Source organism: Heptranchias perlo, chromosome 27 (genome assembly GCF_035084215.1).
Source record: "Heptranchias perlo isolate sHepPer1 chromosome 27, sHepPer1.hap1, whole genome shotgun sequence".
In the NCBI taxonomy this organism is placed as follows: domain Eukaryota; kingdom Metazoa; phylum Chordata; class Chondrichthyes; order Hexanchiformes; family Hexanchidae; genus Heptranchias; species Heptranchias perlo.
Genome location: NC_090351.1, coordinates 17,347,457 through 17,364,108, shown reverse-complemented (window position 1 = coordinate 17,364,108; position 16,652 = coordinate 17,347,457). Strand labels below are relative to the sequence as shown.

Here is a 16,652-nt window from a genome sequence, read left to right as displayed (position 1 = left end):
AAGAATAAAACATTTAAGTGAATAAAATTACTTAGCAAAATCATTATTCATTTAACAGTTTCCTCTGTATTAGTAAACTTGCTGTGTTGGAGACAATAAAATATAGATTGTAACATCAGTCATTTGTCCCAAGATTATAATTAAAGGTTATAATTAGGCCGATTAGTTCTTTTGCAGGAAATCAAAGGCTGGGTGAGTTTTATTAATGGTGAGATTGCGTACAAGAAATCTCAATGTTCTTTAAACAGAAAAAAATAAATACCCTCTTCTTCTTCTCCTCCTCCTCCTGCATCGTTTTCTGCAAAAATGTATTTAAAAAATCTTAAAATAAATGATAGAAAATACTCTTGTATCCTCACTGTGACAATCACAATGGAGCTAACTTCAGTCATTCTTTCTGTCATGGCATGGTTTGATATCAGGCCATTGGATTACCAGACAGCAACGCCAGCAGCTAACAAAATGTGGTAACTCACCTTGGTCCAATAACATTGCAGAATCAAGAAAAAACACTTTTCTTTTGCATGTAGGCTATAATTACAGGTGGGCTGTTAAAGGTGTGTGTAGAAAGCTTTCTGTTCTTGTGAGCATGATATACTCAATTTCAGAATAGTCAAATAACTGAGATAGCCCATTTTTAAGTGCCACTAGTGCATTATTACATTTTCTCATCTCAATCGAATAAGCCAGTGATAATTGCAAACCCTGAGGCAAGCTGGCAGTCTTGATCATAAAGTATCAGTATTTAATATTACAACCATTGCCACAAAGAGATTGAGCAACATGATTTTTTTAAGCTACAGAAAGCATATGAATTATGTTGTGATCCTTGTGCTCTAGATGAAATGCTCGAATTTTCCCTTTTTTCTCCCACTGTGTCCAGACAGAACAGTAGAATTTATTGTTGTTAGTAACAGGGGACCCATACCTAGTGCATTCATTTCACACTCCTCTGCCTACTATTTTAAATGGGTTAATACCTCTGTTCATTTCTATTTTAGAATTTTTATGAGGTTGTTTACTTTGTTCAATGCATTATTTGTATTTTGTACTGCAATACATAACATGCAAATGCAGATTGGTGTCAAATTCTTCGTATAAAATAAATGTATCAAATGAATTTATTTTTATTAAGACAGTGGGTGCAGTTGCAGCTTTGTCATTTAATAATGCACAATTTCAAAACAATCTTAATTCATTATTTTATACTACTTGCAGAGTATATTTTCCTATAGATGTTATTTTAACTATAGTATAAACCCATTTATGTTAAACAGGTTAACACACAGTTTAAATAACACTTATAGGAAAATATACCCTTGTGTAGAACAGCAACAGCTGAGAGAGGCTAGTCAATAAGCAGATATAGCATCAGACTGTTTCACTAACTAAATCTACTCTGAGAATATGGTATAAAATCGAATAATCTAACAGTTAAGTATCCATCAGCAGACTGCAGAAATAAAGTGAAGCTACGATCTATACATATACATGTACATGCAGTTTAACTAACAGACACCAGTACATTCAGATCCATATTGTGTGATGTGAAAAAAAAATGTTTTTTTCACCTACTTCATTTTAACTGTAAACAAGATTGCAGCTTGTTTCCCAGAATCTGTATTGTGCACGCTGCTGATATTTTTCTTTGCAATTAGTGTTTTAACTTTTGCAAATGTTTTCCTCAGATCAGAAATTTAAAAAAAATCATATTTCAACATTTTGACAATGAATGCTCAATACACTTAAAGATAAAAAATAACTGAGAATTCAAGCAATAAATCTAGACTTGAGTTAAAACATCCAAAATGCTTTAAGGATGCCTAAGTTTAACAATGGCCAGGTTTATATAGTTGTGTTGGGTTTAGAATCAGTACAAAAGATATTAATGTGAATTTAGAAGTAAAATAAATACACAAGCAATGGCATTATTTAGGGAAATTACTGAAATGTGTCACTGGAGTACGTGCAGGCTGCATCATCTTCAATATGGATTTTTTTTCAGTACAAAGCACCTTTTTGTTTGTTCCATATCTTCATATTGTGAAAATCTCTTTGATCCACTGTTGAGTATTAGAACGTCAATAGTATAAAAATGTTTTGAAAGTTTGAAGAAACTTTTTTACAATCTATTTTTCTAAACCCTTAAGTCCTGATTTTAAGCCCTTGCACCCGATGAGAACGGGGCAGATGGGGGGTTAAAATAGGGGCAGTGTACTCACCTCCCAGTTTCTGCCACACTCTTGTGGCCATGATTTTTAATCCTGGGTTTCAGCAGTGATGTGAAACCCTAGCCTAAGGCAAGCGAGGGCCTCATAAATACTCAAAAGTACTTGGACCCCAACGCAATTTTAACTCAGACTGCGTGAGATTTCCACAGTGCCGACGGTGCCCGGGCCACGAATTGGATCCAGGACCAGAAGAGGCCCAGGTAAATGGTGTTTTAAATTTTTTGAACAGTTTCATCATGGGCCAGGAAGAGCAAGAGTGCTCCACCGGGCCCTACAAAGAATCCTTGGACCCTCCTGCCTTGGGTTTCCTTCCCCTTCCTGCGACCGCAATCGCCTCACTTACCAGCAACCTGCGTGCAATTTCCCGTTCCTGCCCGCCGTCATTCCTACTGGCTTCAGGGAGTCTGATTTTATAAATTAAAATGAGGCCCCGCATGCCGCACTCACATCTCAAGTTAAAATAGAGGCCTTCGTTTTTTACCCCAGTAATCCAATAGTTAAATGCAATCCTGTGTGTGTCAGAGAGAGAACACATGTGTGTTTGCATTTAATTAATGGCAAGTCATAGCATCTACAGCTTGAACTTTCCATTCCAATCCCACAGTGGAGGGATTGGAATGTTTGATGAAACATTAGTTACTGACATTACTTCCTGATTCACTGAAAGTCCAATTTTTTTTTAATATACACTAGGGAAGTATGGGGAAGATATATATGCATCAGAAAGATGTCAACCTTTGAAAGTCAGCATGTTCGTGCTTTCAAAATATCTTGGTGCAGAGAAAGGGATGTTATAGTCTGTTATATGATCACAAGATCACAACATAAATTCAACGGTGAAAGGCCATTTGGCTTTTTCTAGCTCATCCCTCCAGAAGGAAAAAACAAAAATTCCCCATTGCAGCTCCAAACCTGCTGTTATACTACTTGAAATACTGACTAGATGATGTTTATTAAAATTCCTTTTGTCAGGGCGCACTAACTGAATTGATTCTAATTATTTTGAACCCTTCATTTATAACGTATACAGTGTTTCTACAAACTATTCTACAGGAAAGCAAAATGTAAAATTTTTGCTAAGTCGAATAAGAGAAAATTTCAAATAGTTATGGCTTTCCATCAAAAAATATTTTTGTACCAATTACAAAAGCTATCAAACTTAATTTTATTGGTACCTTATGTTTCTGTTCGTTTGGCAAAAACAGCCTCACAGGACTGTAATCTCTGTCAAACTGCCTCACAAAAATATGGTTGCAACCTCAGAAGGGGGCATATCACTGAAGCTATCTCACCAGGAATGGTGGATTATGGGAGTTCTAGTACAAGAGTGCCTTTTAGATGGCCTTTTGATCAAATAAAAGAACCTCTGGACCTTAGCATCTCTGATTCTGTCTATTCCTTACCTAAGAAAGAATGTCCTTGCCGTAAATGGAGTGCAGTGAAGGTTGACCAGACTGATTCCTGGGATGGCATGACTGTCGTATGAGGAGAGATTGGGTCGACTTGGCCTGTATTCACTTGAGTTTAGAAGAATGAGAGGGGATCTTATTGAAACATATAAAATTCTGACAGGGCTAGACAGACTGGATGCAGGGAGGTTGTTTTCCCTGGCTGGGGAGTCCAGGACGGGGGGTTATGGTCTCAAGATATGGTAGGACATTTAGGACTGAGATGAGGAGAAATTTCTTCACTCAGAGGATAGTGAACCTGTGGAATTCTCTACCATAGAAGGCTGTGGAGGCCAAGTCACTGAATATATTAAAGAAGGAGCTAGATAGATTTCTAGACACAAAAGGCACCAAGGGGTATGGGGAGAGAGCAGGAATATGGTATTGAGATAAAGGATTAGCCATGATCAAATTGAATTGCGGAGCAGACTCGAAGGGCTGAATGACCTACTCCTGCTCCTATTTTCTATGTTTCTATGTTTCAACAACTATATGGTTACAGGTAGAAGGTTAAGGGTGAATCCTAAAGTAATACATACTGTTGACAACATTAAGCGCTTATAAGGCCATTCCAGTTACCAAACAAAGCCTGAAGACGTAGAAAAAGCAACAAATGATTACAAACAAAAATGACGAATGTTGTTACATTTCATACCTTGAGCCTCTTCAGCAGTTTTATCTCCTAGGAATTAAAATTGTAAATGAAAGTTTATTTAGTACAATTATCAAAAATTATTGTCAGTAATTTTCCAATTTAAATGAGATATAATTAAACAGTGAAACATATTGCAATTCTACTAAATTCTTATCTGAAATGCTGCAACATTTCATATGTCTACAATTAATTTTGTTAATTAAGGAGGCAGCAGTTTGATGTTTTCTAGCTGCATAAATCTGACTTTGTCTTTCTTTCATGTTCTTTATTTCTCACTGTCCATGTCTAGAAATAGATTGATTTGGTAATTAGAATAAATAACACTTTACTCCCTCTGAACTACATCATAAATAAATGTATTTTTTAATGTCTATTCTGACAAAATTTAAAATAAAGATTTTTTTCGTCCTCAAGCCTTTTATTCTTCATTATCATTTCTTATTCTGTGATTACACAGGGCATTTCTTCCACTTTCCCTTGTCACTTTGATATGAGGCAGCAGCAGAATTGGGTTCCCTACATTCTTTACCAATTCAGCTGAACCCTTACTCACCAGTGTACCACAAGTGTTCATGGGAACTGTTCCATTTATAGTCGCAAGAAGTTAAAAGTTACAACTCATTCTGTCAAACATGTCTATCTTCTTTACATAATGAATGGCTGCACTGAAGTAATAGTTGTCATTCCATTTAACTTTTATCTTTCGACACTTATAACTTCTATCACTCTTTATGTGGATGAACATATTTGGAAGATTAAGCTGTAACTTTCAACTTCTTACATTTATGAATGAAGCAGACCTCTTGAGCTGAAAAGAACAAAAAGGGTGCAGCTCAAGCATGTAAAGCACTCATACTATATTAATTTAATTGCTACATTGTATGATTGTAAATCTTTTATTGCCGTGGTAAATTTCAGAACAGCAGATTGCATTTCTATAGCATCACTCACCTCTCAGAGTGCTTTACAGGGTGCTGGACAAAAATGTTGTGAAGATTACAATACTTGACACATTTTGTTGTTCGCATGTGCACTCGTAGCAGTACTTTGCGAATGTTGAACCTTGCTACATTGAGGGTTGGCGTGAGCTCAAATGATTGCTTTATGTGATGTTCCTCAGATTCCATGAAGATCAGTTCAGCAAAATCAGCTGCTGATGGGTTAGTAATGTCAACAGTGCGTGTCCCACTTCCCCTCACCCCCTCCCCCAAAAACTGTCCACTGGTGGGGGACTTTTGTGGCACCCTCTCAACCCATAAAGTTCACTCACATTAGAAATAACGTAATTACAGAGGACATCAAAGAGCCTGTGCATCTTGGTTTGCAGTGCATTTCAGCCAACTGTAGCTTCTTCAATTTAATACCCTGAGAGTAATGGCCTTTGCCATACATTTCCTAGTTAAGTGCATGTTAAGGCATTTTAAAAGTGTGAACCTGGTATTATCTAGCTGTCTCTAGATAACCAGATTTAGGATGCTGGCAATAACGGCAAGACGACGAAAGAATTTTGCAGCAGAAAACAGAGGTGATTTCCATAGTGCAACCTTAACATAAAATGTTCCAGAAAAAATAGTTACTATCATTGTTGTTTCTGGAAGTAGTAATAAGCTACAGCTAGCTTTATGCTTAGAGGAAGGAGGAAAGAAGGGAGAAAAATAGAATAGCCATATATCATTTTCATCACAATGATAATTTTCATCACTATTACACATCAGAACACACAATTTGACAAACACAGAAAAATACTTTTGTATGGATCATACATCTTACCTTCCTCATCTTCTACTTCCTCTTCATCAGCTGAAATAAGCATTCAAGCAAAACAGTTTGATTAAAAACATATTGGTGTACATCAGTGCTACTATGTACATGATAAAATATTTTAGAACAGCACAGTACAATTTCTGTTCTACACTACAGTAGAAGCGTTAAAGTCAGTCAACAGATGGGAACTGCAATATTTTGCTACCTAATAAAAGTGAGATGATAAGTTACAAACACAAGATAAATAAAAATGATAATCCATTCATGTGAGTTTTTAGCAAAAAGACATTACCGGAGAGTGTTGCGACGTATTGCTCTCATTTTAGACCTTCCATGCGAATTTCTTAAAATTCTCCTTTGACTGGTAGGCAAAGTCACAGTTTTAGTTACATCCCCATGACCTCCCTCCCAACCCCTGGGGATCTGCGTTTTCACAGTGGTCATGGCCAAAATAGCATTCAAGTGACATTAGCAAGGACTCCATCAGCAAAACCCTCCACTGATACAACACAGATTGCATCCTTTCCATTCCTGGATGCCAAGACAAAGTTGTCAATCATAATTCAGCACCTGCCAAGTGTTTGTAACTAAATGTGTCTTCAGGCATCGGGGTTGTAACTGGCCCACTATTTTATGCTCTAACTTTACTTAACAGAGAAGATCAGATACAAATAAAGCAACAATAAGAAGGATATCTTTGAAAATGAAGTGATTTACCTTGCTCCTCTTCCAACTCTTCCTCTTCTACAACATTGAGCATTAAAGCAACACAACATGCAATGGTTAGTTCTTTAAAAGCCATGGAGTAAGAGTCTGTAATAACATTTAGAATCACTGTAGTTTTTTATTGGAGGGAGAATTTTACTACTATATAATTAAGAATATATTTGTCTCCTATTTATTATTAACAACATTATCTCACTACGAAAGAGGAATTGCCATACTAGGACTAAAAGGCTAAGAGGTTTCATGAGAGATTACATAAAAATGATTGGCATTTGCAACTGGAATAATGACAAAAATAATCATCAGTCGTGTTTCAGAATCTCTTCCATAGAGGTACAAGCAGAGCAGCTGCTATACATTCAGCACAGGAGTATTAATCAGTTCATTGCAGTCAAGGCTGGGCAAAGCATAAGTAAAAGCAAAAAATATTGGAAATTCACAACTGATCACTTAGCAGGGAAAGTCAGGTTAACATGGCACCAGTTTATCATCGCTACTCAATAGCTTCCAAACCAGAAAGAGCAATGAGGGAAAGAAAAAGTTCCATTAATGTTCATTTATTTAATATCTCTTTCCATCAAGTTTCTCCCCTCCCTCTTCTGAAGGACTTGATGGGATACACGTGTAGTAATATCAAAGTGACCATTCCTTATGTGTCAGCTGACATGGAGGAAATAACAGGCAATTCAATCATGAGGAACATAATCTGACCTGCACATGCACTTCTTACAGGAATGGAGAGACCTGGCCAAATTTTCCCTCTCTAACCAAGAGTGCTAATGCCAATCGTAGCACTCCCCACTATTATGTTGGTCAATATACATAATAAGATTTCTTTTACTTGAGAGCTTCATCGCTTGACACATTTTGTTCACTAGATTGAGACTGGGTTATACTGGAGCTTTTATATAACTGGAGAGTGCAATTACTTATCTCATTTAGTTAAATAACCATTATGCCTACTACCACAGTAGCTAAGACCAGTTATAATCAGCCTAAACCAGGGCTTGAACCCAGGACCTTCCTGGTCTGAGCATAACTCAGCTAATCACTAGCTTAACCAGTTGAGCTATTGCAGTGGAGAAGAAGTCAAAACAACATTAATTTATATGTGGACTCTATTCAATTAATTTTGGCTATGAAGTAAACTGTGAACATTATTAACAAGCTTGATGTTTGGCATGCAAATGAAATGACAGTTAAAAGTTCTATTTACCATTTTCTTCATGTTCCTCTTCTGCAAGGAGAATAGTTTTATAAATTGAAAATTTGAATTAGTCAATGTTGTAAAGTAGTAAGGTTAAAACAGGATTATAAAAAATAAATATATTAATACAAAACTAGAAGTAAAACACCATAGAGTGCAAAAAACAAGCTTAAGACATTCAAACAAAAATGGTCCTATACCACATTTTTGGATTAATCCTTACTTGACCAAAACATTTAGAAATGCAGTTTATCTCCAGGGGATTTTAGTGTCTGTTTAGTCAAAATTTAAATGGTGCAAACCAAAATAAACTATTATTCTCTCTGCCCCCTACAAAAATGAATTCTTAGAGATATGGCTAGCCCATAAAATCAATATATGCCTTGGAAATTTTCAAGCAAGTGATATCACGTATAATAGTCAGTACCACTTCCAGCTATACAATCTATACACATAGGGCTCGAATTTAGCAAGCCTGCGGGTTCCCAGCGGGTGGTCCTCCGGGAGCGTCGAAAACGCGAACGGCGAAATTAGTGGGTTGCCCACGCGATCGTAGCAGGCAACACACTAATCGGAATCAATTACCTGCTCCTCTGGGGTCCACGGCGCTGGCCTGCGCGTCGGTCGGGCTGCGCATGCGCAGTACGATCTGTCAGCTGGAGGCTCTCTAGTTAAAGGGGCAGTCCTCCACTGACAGATGCTGCAACCAATAGAACAAATTGCAGCATGGAGCAGCCCAGGGGGAAGGCTGCTCCCAGTTTAATGATGCCTCACCCCAGGTATCATCAGATGGGGTGAGGAGGAGGGGGAGGACACAGATCTTCCCCCCGGCGGGCGGGAGGAAGCGGCCTGCCTCTGCCACCAAGAAGGCCTGGCTCGAGGTGGCAGAGGGGGTCACCTGCGCCACCAACATATGGCCCACCTGCATACAGTGCAGGAGGCGCTGCAATGACCGCAGTAGACCCGCCACAGTGAGAACATGAAGTCTTTCCCCTACACTCCGTCTGCCACAACACTGCCCCCACCCCAAATCTCCTTCTGCACTGCCAACACTATTCTGTCACATCACCCTTCATACCCACTCACACCCCATCCTCATCTTACCTCCACCTACTCACCTCGCCAGTACTCATCCTGCCACTAACACGCGACCCAATCCTCATACAATCTCATGGCTCCATCCCATACTCACCCTCTCGTGCATCTCCCTCACGGCCAGCCTCACTCAACCTGCCACCACCTGTGCTGCAGCCACAGGGCATGCATCACATATGTGCAGTAGGCAGCGTAAGGCAAACGTCTCGTCAGCATGAAGGGGGTGCACAAGGGTGTCTGAGGGTTTGTCATGGGTGTTACCCATATTGAATTTCAGAGCAACAAACAGCACACATTATATTGACACCACCACTGCCATGTCTCCGCGAATCCTGTCCGTTGTGTCCAATAATGCCCGCTCCTGGGTATCACTATGAGGACCCACCACTGATGCCACCCATCGTGTTACTGCAGAGTAGGTGCAGGTGTATTTGCAGGGCTCGTCCGCGCAGACGACTGAGAGACATCGGCGGTGTAGCCGGCTGCACCCTGGAAGGATGCGGAGGAGAAGGTGTGGAGGGCAGTGGTGACTTTGCCAGCGACAGGTAAGCAGTTGGTGCTGGGGCCAGCCAGGAGCAGCTCGGCATGAAAGAGGCTGCAGATCTCCACGACTACATGTCGAGCGAATCTGCGCCTCCCTGTGCACTGCTGCTCGGAGAGGTCCGGGGAGCTGCGCCTCGGTCTGTGGACCCTGTGGCGAGGGTAGTGCCCTCTGCGACGCGTCTCTCTCTGCGGTAGCCCTCCCTCCTGCTGTGCAGGTGGCCGTGCAACAACACCGTGTTGGGGGGATCCACGTCTCTGCGGCGGACGGCGTGGACTGCGAGGCTGCTGGTGCTGGTCATGCTCTTCGTCCTCCGAGGGTGTCCACACACCATCCAACTGGCAGGTGTTGGTCTGAGGGGTTGTGCAGAGTAGGTGTGTGGGTCCTCGGACTGGGGCTGCGGTCTCATGTCGGTCTGTCCTCTGGCTTGGCGGGGGGTGGTGGAGGGCAGGGGTTGCCCTATGTGACGCGGTGGCCTCCTGCGTGGGTGAGGGCTCTCCCCCGTGGAGCGCACCTTGGCACCTGCTGGCTACAACACGCCTGGTTGGAGGGAGTCTGTTTCCCCCAGTGTGGGAAACTGACTGCTTTGAACCTAAAATCCCACACTTCCTCTTTTGACAGCTGCTTCAGCTCATTAACTGACCACAACGAGCAAGGTAAGTACTCTCAAGTGGAACCCCGCTGGCTTTAATTGCCTGCGGGATTCCCACCAGCGGGGCTTGCGCGCGCAGCCCCGTCGTCAGCGCGGTACCTGGAAGTGGCCGGGATTTCGTCGCGATCCGGTCACGTGACCGGAGATCGGGATTTTCGGGGCCAACCCGCTGGAAACCCGCCGGAAACGCGATCGGAAAATCGAGCCCATAGTGTGCAATATCTGCCCCAGTGGTTTTAGTCTAGTTTAGACTTTGAATTAACTCTAGTTTAGATTGAAACTGCTACAGGTCAACTGGCTCTAATCCCCGATACCAGCTTCAATTTATGTCACACTTTATTTTCACTAATTGCTGAGTTAATACGAATGGTATTTTGGTATTATTGAAGGAACAACACTATAATGATCAATAAAAGACTGAGTTGAAGAAATTTACAAACTGGCTGTTTTCATTTGAACAGAGGCGATTAGAATGTGATGTCACAGAGGTGTTTAAAACTATGAAAGGATAGGACAGAGTAGATAGAAACAGCGGGATAGATTTTAACTTCCATCACCTGATAGTAACCTGGTGAAAATGGCTCAGTTGCCCATTAACACACCGCCTGATTTTCCTTCCAGTGATTGAAGGGTGTAGAACAATAAATCATTGGTATAAAATGAGATGTAAGAGATTTGGGACAGAGAGCAAGAAAAAATATTCCACACAGAGGATTGTGAGGCTGTGGAATGCACTACCAAAGTTAATGACTGAAGCAGAGACCATGGGGGTAATTTTAACCCCCAAAGATGGGTGGGTTGGGAGTAGGTGAGAAGGTAAAAATGTAAAACCCGACCTCAACCCGCCTCCAACCCGCCCACTTCCGGTTTTAATGGAGGCGGGTTGGGAGGCGGGCGGCCAACCCGCTCACAGGTGGCGGGTTGGTCAGTAAAATCTTTTAAGGAGGCTGCGGGCCTCCATTTTAATAGCTTTTTTATTTTTAACTCCTGGGGGCTGGGATTCCTGGGCCTTTTGATTCATGCCACATAAAAGGAGGTGAGAAGGGCTGGATCAACAGATAAGTACCTTTATTGCACTGCTTGTGGGCCAGGAGTGAGCCCTCCAGGCCCAACAATCTTACCTGCCACCATCTGACATTCACGATCAGATGACAACCCCCTCCCCCCCATGTCCGACTCCCACCCCCCCAATTTATCCACGGCACCTCCTCATCTCTCTGAATCCCTCCATAATGTCCAACCCCCCCCCCCACCATGATGTCTCAACCCCCGTGATATCTCCGACCCCCTCCCCACGATGTTCCACCCCGCCTCCCGATTCCTCCCACCCACCCCCATGACCGACCCCCCTTCCCCGACGTCCGGCCCCAAGCCCCCTGATGTCTCCCCAGCCGCTTTCTCGTTCGACAGGCAGCCAGCCTGGCACTCATGCTGCCTGTCAGGCAGGAAACCTGCTGAAAAAATTTAAAGGACGTACTGACGTCAAAATCGTCATGACATCCGGGAAATCCATATTTCCGGAAATGCTCCCCCAACCCCCAACCCTTGCCCCCCGCGCTTTCCACTGCTCAGAGTTAAAATCCAGGCCCTTTTTCTTTTAATAGGTTAAACAGGAGGTTGAAGAAAAGGAGAAGAAGGGATAACGTAACAGGGGGATTAAGTGGGATTAAGATTACTGGTCGTTTGGAGGATAAACACCGATACAGACTCATTGGGCAGAATATCCTGTTTCTGTGTTGTAATTTCAATGTAATTTAAATTCGACAGAATCTTTAACAATGATAGTGTATCCTGTACTATAATTTATAGCATCTAGTAATGAAATAATTTAAAATTAAAGTTGAGAGAGCTCTAAAATGCACAACAGGTGTGAACTAAGGAGATGGCTTCACAAAGAGATGATAGAAATAGCTCCAATAATATTTTGTCATTGAAAGAATTCCAAGACTTTAGGAGCTATCTACAAGGTCATTGTAAAGACAAATTGAATGTGGGATGCAAGAGGAATGGGGGTTGGTAATGAAGACCTTTAAAAATCTGGAGCCATGTTTACAAGGCTGATTTTGACCAGGTTCATTCTGTTAGCTTTACAGTTAAAATGAAATAACACTTCAGGAGGGGCTTTTGGTAAGGTCAATGGAAAAGATTAAAGAGTATATTTTTTGAGTAATTTTAAAGGGCTGAAAATCCATGGCACTCCAACACCCTTCTACTGTCAGTCTGGCAGAAATGGGGGGGACGGGCCAATAATTAAGCCAGGACTTGGATACGCTGTCCACCCCAAACAAGGTCACCACATCAAAAGTGGCATGACCCGGGGTACAGCAGTGAAAGAAGGCATACCTGCTGCTGCAGGGCACAAGCGGGCCCACCTGGAGAACCAGGCCTGAGTCATGGACTAGACTCCCAAAAATATCTTTATCAAAGATTATATTTTGGCCCCCCAACATACAGGAATGATGGTTACACTTGTGGGATGTTTCCAGGCAGGGCTCAGTATCCCCTCCTCAGAGCGGACATTCTCCACCAGAATTACTGGCCTCTCTGGTCAGGCAAGCACCTTAATGGTGCAGGCACCTGCCAGCCATATATTAAATGACCTGACCTCCTGCTGACGCATACGCTGATGGGTAAGGAGCAGGTCGTCAGTGTTTGGATTCCAGCATTTACACCAGGAGACGTTTCCCATAGATTTTTACGACTTCTTACTGAGTTGGAGAGGTTTATGATAGTTTGGGAAAAATGTTCCTTTAACCTCACCAATACATACCCGCATCTACCCAGTTCCTTGCTCTTAGGACTATTTCTACAACATCACTTCCTAACCATCATGTCACAGCATCCTGTTGTATCTTTTTCAATTCTATCCAAATACCACTGTGTTTAAAGAGTTCATTTCTTTCACTGTCATTAAAGTACAGTGCTAACCCTGAGCAAGATCAGCACAACTTACAGTGATTACTACCACTGCAATACTGTTTTTTCCATAAGCAGTGACTCATTCTCACAGGGGAAAAGGTTGGATTCTAAAGAGATCTGCGCTGCTCTCAAGAGGATTTAGGTGGTTATTCCAGTGTTAACTGCAGTGAAGTATTTTAACTATAAGCCTGCTCGAGAACTAATACAATTTTCCCAATGACAGTAGACAAGTGATTTCCAAACTCTCTTCATGGAGACACTTCCTTAGTTTATCATCTGCTCTGGGGTTTGAGAACCTTTTAATCATGTATTTTTATATCCTTCTAGTGTATATCTTAAAGTTAATCTTTTAATAGAAAATCCAGTGTCAGGGTGGATGGCGAGGAATCAAAAGAGAGCATGCCACCTATCAAAGGGCATTCTACAACTATGACTTTGATATCACTTGCATGAAAGAAGAATGAGGCATTTGTATAGTCCCTTTCGATGTCCCAAAGCACTTCACAGACAATTAATTACTTTTTTGAAGTGTAGTCGTTGTTGTAGGGAAACACAGCAGCCTATTTGCATTCAGTAAGATCCCACAAATCAAAATGATATAATGACCAGTTAATATGTTTTTTTGGCAATGTTGGCTCAGAGATAAATGTTAGCCTGGACAACTCCCCTGCTCTTCTTTAAATAGTGCCATGGGATCTTTTACCTCTATCTGAATAGGCAGAACCTTGGTTAAATACCTCATCTGAAAGTCTGAGCACTTCATTACTGCACTGTCAGCCTACATTCTGTGTTTAAGTCCCAGAGCAGGACTTGAACCCACAACTTTCTGACTTAGAGGTGAGCGCTCTATGATCAGGGATCGGGCGGGAAAGTAGAGTTGAGGTCGAAGATCAGCCAAGATCTTATTGAATGGTGGTGCAGGCTCAAGGGGTGGTATGGCCTTCTCCTGCTCCTATTTCTTATGTTCTTATGACTGAGCCAAGCTGACAGATGGTACCCATGGATGTTAAGTGAGACTAGGGACTAAATTCACAACTTTTATTCATGGGCGTGTCAATGAATACAGGGGACGACTCACTGGATTGTAAATAAGCCAATATGGACAAAACAAATTTAGTTAACTACAGAATTTATCATTAGGAACAAACTTGATGATTAGCTATATGAAATAATCTATTTGAGTGCCTGACCAACTTCCTTGATCTATTTGAGCAATTGACATCCAAGTGCACATTGGAAAGCTTTATTACTTAATGTTTTTGACTTTCAGAAAGTGGTTGATATCAGACTAGGGAGATGTACTGAGGTAAGTACTCCAAAGATCAATGCTGGGACCCAGACGGTTTCTGATTTATATAAATGACCTGGGTTCAGAAACACAATGTAAGTTGGTCAAACTCGTAAATAAGCGGGGCTGTAGAGTCTGATGAGGCAGGCAGGTAGTTATTAAGTGATCTAGACAACATTTACAAGCAGTCAGACTATGGCAGATTAAAGTCAATACAGATAAGAGGCAATTGTTACATATTGGAAGAAAAAAATGGAGAAATACTTAATGAATGCTGCCAAACTAGCTAATGGGAGGCCAAATGTGATCTGGGAATGATAGTAGACTCAACATAGACCATATCTAATCACTGGAGAGCAGTAATCAGCAAAGCAAACTAAAAACTGAAATATATGCCAAGTCAATAAATTGTAAATCGGAGACAATCATGCTGAAGTTGAATAGTGTTCTGGTCAGTCCACAACTTGAATACTGAATTCAGTTCTGACCACTGAGGCACATTATTCTGAGCCCTGGAGGTGAAAGGCCAGAAGGCTGAAACCTGAGGACTGAGTTATGAGGAAAGGTTAGAAAAATTTGGACTTTTTAGCCTTAACAGGAGGTAAATGTGAGGAGTTCCTATAGAGGTATATAAGATACTGAGTGGAATAGAAAAGATTAATCCTGAGCACTACTTCAAGTTAAGCCATGAATCATAGAATCATAGAAAGGTTACAGCACGGAAGGAGGCCATTCGGCCCATCGAGTCTGCGCCTCGAATGCAAGGTTGATAAAAAAAAGTTCAAAAATGATGTCGGAAATAACTTCTTCACATAAAGAATGATTAACACCTGGGATGGTCTTTTAAGTAGGGTAGGCAAAACTTCTGCAGTCAATCAAGAGGCAATTAAATGCTGTGGTAAGGGGATCATGGGTTTCTATGGAAGGTTGAGCTAGATGGGTAAAATGGCCTCTGTCCTTTGTATTTATCCATAAATTACTAAAAGAAACACTGAATAACCTTCAGCTATGTGAATGCTCAGAAGAAAAGTTACATACCTTCAGCAGCTTCTTCTGTTAGGACAGGCAAATAAAACACAAGGAAAAATATTTACTAAAGATCACTGGAATGTCCTTTTTACAAAAGTGGAAGTGCAGCATATTAGTGTCCAACTTCTTACCTTCCTGTTCCCTGAAATAAAATAATAATCATTTAAAAATCCCCCAATGGCTTAGCAGGTTGACTCAGTGGGTAACTGAGCTGTACAAATTAGGAAAGTCCCAGGTTCACACTCTGGTCTATAATAGTTAACTGCTGACAGCTGGGACAGTAATTTTGGCACTAAAATTGGCCTTTGGGTTAGGGAGAGAGAGAGAGACGGACCAGGTTTCCTACTCCTTGTCACTATCCTATTGAAATTGCACATGTATCGATGTTAAAGGAAGGTGGGTTTGGGCTCGATTGTGATGTCCTCCACAGTAAGATAGCCTGGTGAAACCCATTGTCAAGAATGGCCACTTGGGTGAGGTACTGGGGGCAAGGAGACAGTGTCTTCAAGAGAGGAGTGGTTTGGAACAAATTTACATGGAAATGTCACAAAGGGCACATTCAAACTGAAAAAACAATAAGTAATGAAAAGTCAAAAAATAAGATTTTACTGGAGCGAAGCATCTCGCGGTGTGCGCTGTTAGTTAGACTTGTTCGTGCGCATTTAAGTTTTAAAATTTTTTGCCCATAAAGTTGCTGGAAGTGTGAGCTAATAATGGCGTAGCGTGGGCATCAGGGCATCTGGGAGCTTGGTGGACAACGGGACAAACAATGTATCTTCTTAAGCAATGAGATTAAAGAATTGAGAAATTAACAGAGGAAGAGCTGAGAAGGAGGGTGAATTAAAGTGAGTGAATTCAATGTCAACTCAGATACAGAAAGAGAAATATAGAGAGGGAAAGAAAGATTGGATTAAAGGAGAGAGAAAAAAAGACAGAAAGGAAAAATAAGAAAAAAAATTAAAAGTTAAAAATTTGGCATTTTTTAAATCTCCGAAAACAATTCACAACTTGAAGGAATGAGGCACCACACTTATAATTGTTTACTTTCTAGGCCAGAGAGGTTGATTGGCAGTCATTAACAATTATCACGTTGTTAA

At 41.2% G+C, this 16,652-nt stretch overlaps 1 protein-coding gene across 3 annotated transcripts in view; it reads right to left on the bottom strand.

The window, feature by feature from the left end:
* Positions 1–15,576, bottom strand: part of LOC137344437 (troponin T, cardiac muscle-like) — a 33,177-nt gene extending 17,601 nt beyond the window's left edge. For 2 of the 3 annotated variants that reach the window (XM_068007403.1, XM_068007404.1), the window contains exons 1-6: positions 15,565–15,576; positions 8,041–8,061; positions 6,816–6,842; positions 6,105–6,134; positions 4,335–4,361; positions 263–298 (exon numbers count right to left, since the gene is read on the bottom strand). The gene's annotated coding sequence lies outside the window, so the exon portion shown is untranslated. Of the gene's footprint in view, positions 1–262; positions 299–4,334; positions 4,362–6,104; positions 6,135–6,815; positions 6,843–8,040; positions 8,062–15,564 lie in introns of those variants that run through there. The other variant, XM_068007405.1, reaches the window with a different exon arrangement.
* Positions 15,577–16,652: the final 1,076 nt, after the last annotated feature.